Genomic DNA, 7,746 nt, shown 5'->3' on the forward strand with positions numbered 1-7,746 from the left:
TCTTCTACCTAATAGTCATGAGTATGTAAGGTCAGACAAAAGAGAGAAAGTAATGTCCTGTTTTCCAAAGGACTTGGAGTAGCTTTTCTCTCCAGCCTCCCAGTCCCTTTCATGCATGCAGGCAGGCCCATTTTATCTCCTTTTGGGAGAAAGACGTTGTCCTCTGGAACATGCTTGAAGAGTTCTATTGTAATATAGCTTCTTAGGGAAATGTTTATTTTCACATTTTACTAAATTGTTTTTGCACCTTTGTTAGAAATTGGTCATTATGGTTAGGATATGAGTTATCACCCCAAAAGCTCATATATTAATGCAGAAATGTTCAGAAGTAAAATGACTAGTTTGTGAGAGCTGTAACCTAATCAGTACACAGATTGAATGGGTACTGGATGGTAATTGTAGGCAGGTAGGATGTGACGAAGGTCACCGGCATGCCCTTGGGGATTTTACATTGTACCTGGCTCCTTTCTCTCTCTGCTCCACAGCAGCCATAAGCTAAATAGTTTCCTTTCCCCATACCCTTCCACCATGAATTTTTGCCTCATCTCAGGCCCAGAGCAATGTAGTCAGCCAACCATGGACTAAGTCTCATCAGCAAAAGGAGGGAATAAAAAAATCCCTTCAATTCAAATGGGTTGGGTGTGTAACAGAGTTTCCTTCCCTTCTTTGTCTTCTCATTAAGTTATTTCTTTGTATCTTTTGTAGCATTTTCATAAAGATGGACATGGGAGTAGATAAGATACTACAGTTCAGAAGTAGTTCTGGAATATTGTAAAAGTAAGATTGAAATATGCTTTATCTTTATCTTTCACATGGGATGAAGTATGGCAAGGAAGACAGGACAATTTGAAGATTTCATAATTGACAGAATATATGCACATAAAGCATGATGTTGAATCGATAATGTCAGTCTGGCTGTTTACTTTTAGGTGCCATGGGCCACCTCTATTTCATGTGTCCTGTTTAATATCTTTAGAGTGGGAGTAAAGAGAGGATAGCAAAGATAAAAAGGTGTTATGGACCTAGAGAAAGGAGGAAGTGCATCTGGGTGAGCAGTCAAGGCATTATAAATAAGAACACTGAAATGGCCTTTCTAGGATAAGTAATTTTGATAGGCATGGAGAGACAGGAAATCATTCTGGTTTAATAAATAATAAGCAAGTGATCATAATTGAAAAGATGTGAATTAGATTTGGGAAACTATAAGAAGATCAATTTGATTAGAACAAAGATCTCTACAGGGCAACCTGTTGCCAATATATCACTGTAATTTGATAAATGTTGAACTGAATATTAGAAAATAAAGGTAGTAAATAATGTAGATTGTCAACTAGCACTGAGAGTAAATCTAGTCTTAGTCTTTAAATTGAGAATAGTTTTATTTCAGGAAGTGTCACAGAATCTAGGAATATAGGATACAGCCAGGTCCCTGAATTGGAACTAGGGGTTTGGAGGGTATCCAGGCTTCCTTCTAGCTATCACCAGTCCTCCTTTTTATGCTTTGGCCTATCTCTCTTAAGTAATATAGATATGCTTTGTCTGCCTCTCAGTCATATAGTAGAATATGAATGATGTAATAGCTCCTACAATTTCAATCTCATTTCTAGTAATGGTAGGATAATTAATTTAAACTGTTCCCTTAAACAAAAATGATTTTAAAATACTGGATATGATTTACCAAATCTCTGTAAAAGCATCAAAGTGTTGATATGGTAGTTAAGTGACTAATAGGCCAAGATTTATGGGAAAGACAAAATCTAGAGAGTTAAGAGAAGTATTTGGACATTGAGTTTTGCTAATTGCTACAAAGTTGGGCTTCATTTTGGTAGCCTGTTTGGGTGGGAGAAACATGAGGATCAGATTCCTAATATTAAGTTGGGACTCTAAAGAGCTATTCATAAGGTAAAGAGGAATAAGAAGTAAACCTATATTTATTTTCCCATTTATTGAAATCATTGTGGAGCTCAGCAGAAATCAGTTGAGTTTAGCAAGGGAAAACAGAAAGAGTAAGGTCATTTCCTAAGAAGCTCCGACAAAGGTCAGCATTCTCTCTGATATGCAGCTTGTATTAACATATGGTGGCCCCCCTCACCAATGCCTAACCAAGAACTTTGTTTAGGTTGATAGCATTTTAGGTGCCTGTGAGAAACAAAAGGAATGTTTGATTTGTTTCATTTTAAAGGAAGACAGCTGGACTTCATGGAGGAGGCCTGTAATTCCAGCAGTTTTGAAACCTGAAGCAGGAGGATTGCAAATTTAAAGTCAGCCTCAGCAATTTGGCAAGACACTCTGGGTTCAATCCTCAGTATAAAAAAAAAAAAATCACTGCATGTAATTTTGCGAAGACATTGAGCAGTATACATTGAAAGATGACCAATCACACAAGGAAAAAAAAGAACATGAGTGAGAATCAACAAAAACAATAGCATAAAATTAAATTAGGATGATCAGTCTTATAGATATCAAAACACTCCAATGATTTTTTTAAAACAAGCTGAAAAATATTCATAAGGAACAGAAAACACAAAATTTGGTCCAGCAATTTTGAAGAAGAATCAACTAGAACTTCTAGAATTGGAAATTACAATTTAAACCAAAATAAGTGATATGATAGGCATACTTTTTTTTTTTTTTTTGTATTAGGGATTGAACCCTGAGCCACATCCCCAACTCTTTTTTTATAGTTTATTTAGATACAGGATCTCACTGAGTTACTTAGGGCCTCATTATGTTGCTGAGGCTGGCTTTGAACTTCCTGTCTTCCTGCTTCAGCCTCCTGAGCCACTGGGATTACAGGAATGTTCCACTCTGCCTGGTGTGGCAGGCATATTTAACAGTTGATTAAACATAACTGTAAGGAGAGTTAATGAGCAGTATTATAGGTTAAAAATGTGTTATCCAGAATGCAGTATAGAGAGACAAAAGTATATGGAGAGAGGTTAAAAGAAATGGAAGACAGAAGCGAAGCTCTAATATAGATTTAACTTCAATTTCGAGAGAAGAATATAGAACACAATATATGAAAAAGAAAATGGTTAAAATATGTCTCCACACCCCAAAATCATATGAAGTCCTTAATTGCCAGTATCTCATAATGTAGCTGAATTCGGAAATAAGAATTAAAAAGAGTTGAGGCCTCTAATAGGCTTTAAATCATCTTTAAAGAGATAATTAAGTTAAAATGAGGCCATTAGAGTAGGCCTTAATTCAATCTGATTGTATCCTTATAAGAAGAAATAAAATACACCAACATCTTGATCTTTGATTTCTGACCTCCAGAATCATGAGGAAAATAAATTTCAGCTGTTTCGGCCACCCAGTCTATGGTATTTTGTTATGGTAGTTCTATCAAACTAATACAACAGCTGAGAATTTTCTGTAAGTAAAGAAAAACAACAGTCTACGGATTTAAGAAAATTCAGACCCCTAAAACTTAAATCTATTCCATATTTGGAAAATTGTAGGTTTTCCCTGTGGGATTATTAACCTTTGTTTTCTACTTCTAAACTGAAATCTTCCCTGGCTTTATCTGACTGGTTGAACCTCGATAACATGCTCACTTCCAGCAGCAAACTGGGAAAGCAAGTTTTCTCCCAAACACTTACTTATAATATGTGAAATTACCAAGTGTAAAGAGAATGTTTAAACCATGTTGGACAACACTAATATGACAAATACCTACAACAGGGCTGCTCAGAAGGCTCATGTTCAGACCTCTGCTGTTTTCTCCTTTTATTTTCTTCCTTTAAGAACTCATTGCTTGGGTTTGGGGCTCAGTGGTAGTGTGCCTTCCTCCAAGGTGTGATTGAACCCAAGGTGGGTTCAATCCTCAACACCACATAAAAAATAAATAAATAAATAAAGATATTGTGTCCATCTACAACAACAACAACAAAAAATTAAATTAATTTAAAAAAAAGAACTCATAGCTCTTGGAGGCCCTAACTCAATGGATGACTTATATGATTTGATCTAACCTTGACTATTAAATTCTAGACTCAAGAGTATTCTGTTGTACAATTCCCACAAATTGCTCCATCCTCACCTCAAATTCAGTCTACCTAAATCCTAGCACTTCTTCTTCCCTTCTGTCCTCTCCACATACCCTGAAGGAGTAGGCTTTCTTTTCTCCCTGCAAAGATCATCTTGCTTCTCCAAGGTAAAACTGAAAGTCCTCTCTCTTTCCTCTTTGTTGTAATTTGTATTTAAGTTCAGCAGAATCTTCCTTCCCTGTATCTCTCATTCTTTCCTTCCTTTCCATCTCATAACTATTAGCCTTTGGCCTCTTTAGGTTTGATCCTTTGGTGTTGACTCTGGTTCCTCCTCCCTTCAATTTATTCTACAATCCATGCTTGGAGAGTTTCCATCTTCTATTCTTGAAAAGGGTCTAACTTCATTCTATTAAACTGTCTTCTCCCCTACTCTCACTTCAAGGGGTGGGGGTGGGGGGTGTGCATCTGCTCCAGAGAGTGGTCTATCATAGACCCTTAAAATACCTCAGTCTTTGTCTCCGACTGTGCTCCTAATTTTTTTCTATAGTGGATTGCCGGGCCCCTAACTTGTGTAAATCTCAGCCTCTCCTCAGAATGCAGCCAGCAGCTAAACATCCCTCAGGAAGGATGGCTCACTTTGCAAGTTTGTGCACCTTGGAAAACAGCCACCACCCCTATACATCTGACAGAGCTACTTTTCATTGCTGTGTTTCTTGAAAACTATAGTTTTTCTATTCCACAAAATTATGACAGTGGCTGCAGGATAAAAGTAATCTCTGCATCTCTAGTTCCTAGTGTAGAACCTAGCACAGTATTGGAATTCAGTGTTTGTTGCCTTAAAGGATGAATTAAATAGCGAGTTAGTGACTGCTTGCTCTGGCGCTGACTTGGAGCTGTGAGACAGTTTCATACTTTTAAGGCACTTGGAAGAGAGACTGTTGCAGGTTCCTGTAAATCCCGAGCCCAGGAAAAAAACCTAAGTGTGCAAGTTGCAGTTTCAGGAGAGACCGTGGCAGATTTCTCTTTGCCGGGTTTCCCTTCTTAATTTTTACAATCTGAAGGTGTGTGTGTGTGTCTTTTATTGTGTCAGTTTGTGTCGGGTAGGGCACATATCTCCAGTCTTTAAGATAGTGGTGGTTTCTGTCACTGGCTTCCGTACTGCACCATTTCCAGTAATCCCACAATCCGCAGGCTGAATTCCAGTACCGTTAACTGGGAAACAGAGTGAAAAGAAATACAGGTTTTGCGTTCTGTTCTCACGTGGTCTAGTGGAAGCTCAGCGACATGTTCCTTTTCTGAGAAACAAGGAACGGCTGCCCTCGCGAGGCCCTATAGCTCAGGGGTTAGAGCACTGGTCTTGTAAACCAGGGGTCGCGAGTTCAAATCTCGCTGGGGCCTCATGGGTTTGTTCCTTTTTTTTTTTCGTTAATTAATTTCCCTTCCACATTTACGAAGAAAATGGGCTAATTCCAACTTGCTGGTGCTCCCGAATGAACACCGAGAGGAAATCTCTTCCTTTTAGGTTCATGTATGAATGCGCATGTCCTGCTCTGTGACTGGAGTGTGGCGGAGTCCATTACAAGCCGCGGGACGCGCGGTCAGCCTCCGCGGACACTCCAGCATTGTGGACCCTTCGACTGGTACCCCGCGCCTGCAGCTCTGGAGCAAGGAAGAAGGGGGGCCCAGGGAGAACAAACCGAGCCCTCAAACACTGGGCAGATTTCGAGTCGAGAACAAGATCTTTCCCTGAAGGGAGAAAACCGGCGACAGCCGTTTAGGTCAGTCATCCAGAAGGCGTGCGCCATCCGGCCAGGGTTCATGATCACTGGATCTTGGACCCTTCGCTGTCTCATCGGGGAGAACTAAGTGCCCGTAAATTTGGGTGCGAGACTTAGGTCTCTAAACTTGATAATGACAAAAATAAATTGTGGCTTCCTATTTGAAAAACTTAACATATTTTCTTCAGACGCGAATCATCACAGAAACACTAGATTTACTCTTCTGTATTCTTTTCCGCACGCTGTCCCACCCCCAAGCGTAAGGACGTGGCGGCTGCAGGGAGAGACGCCCGCCAGAGCCGACGCGCCGCACCCTGCAAGCGCCGGAAATGAGGCACTGGGAAGGCGGGTTCCGGAGCTGGCGGTTGGGCGGGCTGGGAATGTCTAGGTCCTCAGATCTTCGATGACGGAATGTCGGTCCTATTTGCCACACACAAAGGCACATGTCCTGGAGGACAGCAAGCCCCTTTAGTGAAGCAGGAGAATTCAGCTCCAAAAGAGCTGTCCCTATAACCACAGACGCATGACTTTCTCGCAAACAGTGCTTTAGCGGTGGCCATGCTCTAAAATCGTCTTGCGCCTGCTTCGGGTTGTTTATGCCCTGAACAGGGAATTCTTGAGAGGCGTTTTTGTGCTGCCTTCGATAGCTCAGCTGGTAGAGCGGAGGACTGTAGCGGAGGACTGTCCCGGTGTAGTCATCCTTAGGTCGCTGGTTCGATTCCGGCTCGAAGGAAAAGCGCTGTTTTTGGATTCACACTACTAAATTAAGAAGTCCTTTGTACCCGTATTCTGATCAACCGTTGAGGAGACCTAATTGAGTCCCTATCCTCCAATTCTGAGGAATGTGCGAGTCTCTCCTCCTTGCCGGCCTACTTTTGACTTCTGTGCATCCTGGGTTGCCTGAAGTCCCAAAGTGAAAGACCACTGGATGGTACAGAAGAACATTGTTGATATGCATGTTTGTGTATGTAACCCCGCGTCCTGCAGAAATCTGATTTGCAGAAGAACCCTCCTGTGACTTTCAGCCCGTGTGATTGTCCTACTCTACACACACATACGTCCTTTGGGGAAAAGGCAGTTTTAAGATACTTAAGTATTATTTATTTATATAGTTCTACCAAAACATTTTCATCTGAGGCAGGACAGGAAAGAGAAATAGAATCTGACATGAGTTGGGATGAAAGTGGGAGCATGAATTCCAGAAAGATGAAACAACTGAAGCAAAGGTGCGCCTGTCCTGGGCTCAGGACTCTACTGTCCTGCGACCCAGGTCCGCTCCAGTCCTGGAACTCCAACCTGGTTCGCTTCAGGCTCGAGCTTGAAGTTAGACCCTCCCGGACCTGGCTCAGTGGAACTGAGCGTGTGGCCTGAATTCTGAAAAGCTGCCTCTCCGATCTCCCTGATCTCCTGTGTCCGGAGGTTTACAGGACGTGGGAGGGAAGGAGAATAAACGGGGACGGGTCCAGTGTCAAACGTGGAAGTTGGTAAAGATGGGAGAAAGAACTAAGCAAGATGGAAAGAAAATGTTACCAAAAAAAAGAAAGAAAACTAAAACTCAGAACGCAAGAACACCCTGGCGGCCAATTGCTGGCACAGAAGTGTAGTTCAGAAGGAGGATGAGGAAACCAGCAGTGTCGTGGCTCGTTGGTCTAGGGGTATGATTCTCGCTTTGGGTGCGAGAGGTCCCGGGTTCAAATCCCGGACGAGCCCAGCTGAGGTTTTTCTCTTTTTACACCTTTGACAACCGCTGGAAAAAGCTAAATTCAGTATAAACTAATCACACTTGAGTTACCCTGTTAAAGAGGACATCCCTGAATGAACGTGGCAAATACGGCTAGTGACTGGTGACTGAACAAAATTCCCTGGGTTCCCTGGGATGCCTCCAGGGCGACCTCGTTCTTGGGAGGAAGTTCTGCTCTGGTCTGATCTTCCCTGAGGCTGTGTCCTCCCTGCTGCTGCCCATCAGGTTCTACCTA

General features: G+C 41.8%; 3 non-coding genes across 3 annotated transcripts; all 3 read left to right on the top strand.

Annotated features, from left to right (window-relative positions):
* The first annotated feature begins 5,317 nt into the window (after window positions 1-5,317).
* Trnat-ugu (transfer RNA threonine (anticodon UGU)) lies at window positions 5,318-5,390 on the top strand. Its single transcript has one exon. It is a non-coding gene; the product is annotated as a tRNA-Thr (tRNA).
* Window positions 5,391-6,407: 1,017 nt separating this feature from the next.
* On the top strand, window positions 6,408-6,503 carry Trnay-gua (transfer RNA tyrosine (anticodon GUA)). Its single transcript has 2 exons — window positions 6,408-6,444; window positions 6,468-6,503. It is a non-coding gene; the product is annotated as a tRNA-Tyr (tRNA).
* A 905-nt stretch (window positions 6,504-7,408) lies between these two features.
* Window positions 7,409-7,480, top strand: Trnap-ugg (transfer RNA proline (anticodon UGG)). The gene has a single exon. It is a non-coding gene; the product is annotated as a tRNA-Pro (tRNA).
* The last annotated feature ends 266 nt before the right edge of the window (window positions 7,481-7,746 follow it).

This window comes from Marmota flaviventris, chromosome 2 (genome assembly GCF_047511675.1).
Source record: "Marmota flaviventris isolate mMarFla1 chromosome 2, mMarFla1.hap1, whole genome shotgun sequence".
Lineage (NCBI taxonomy): Eukaryota > Metazoa > Chordata > Mammalia > Rodentia > Sciuridae > Marmota > Marmota flaviventris.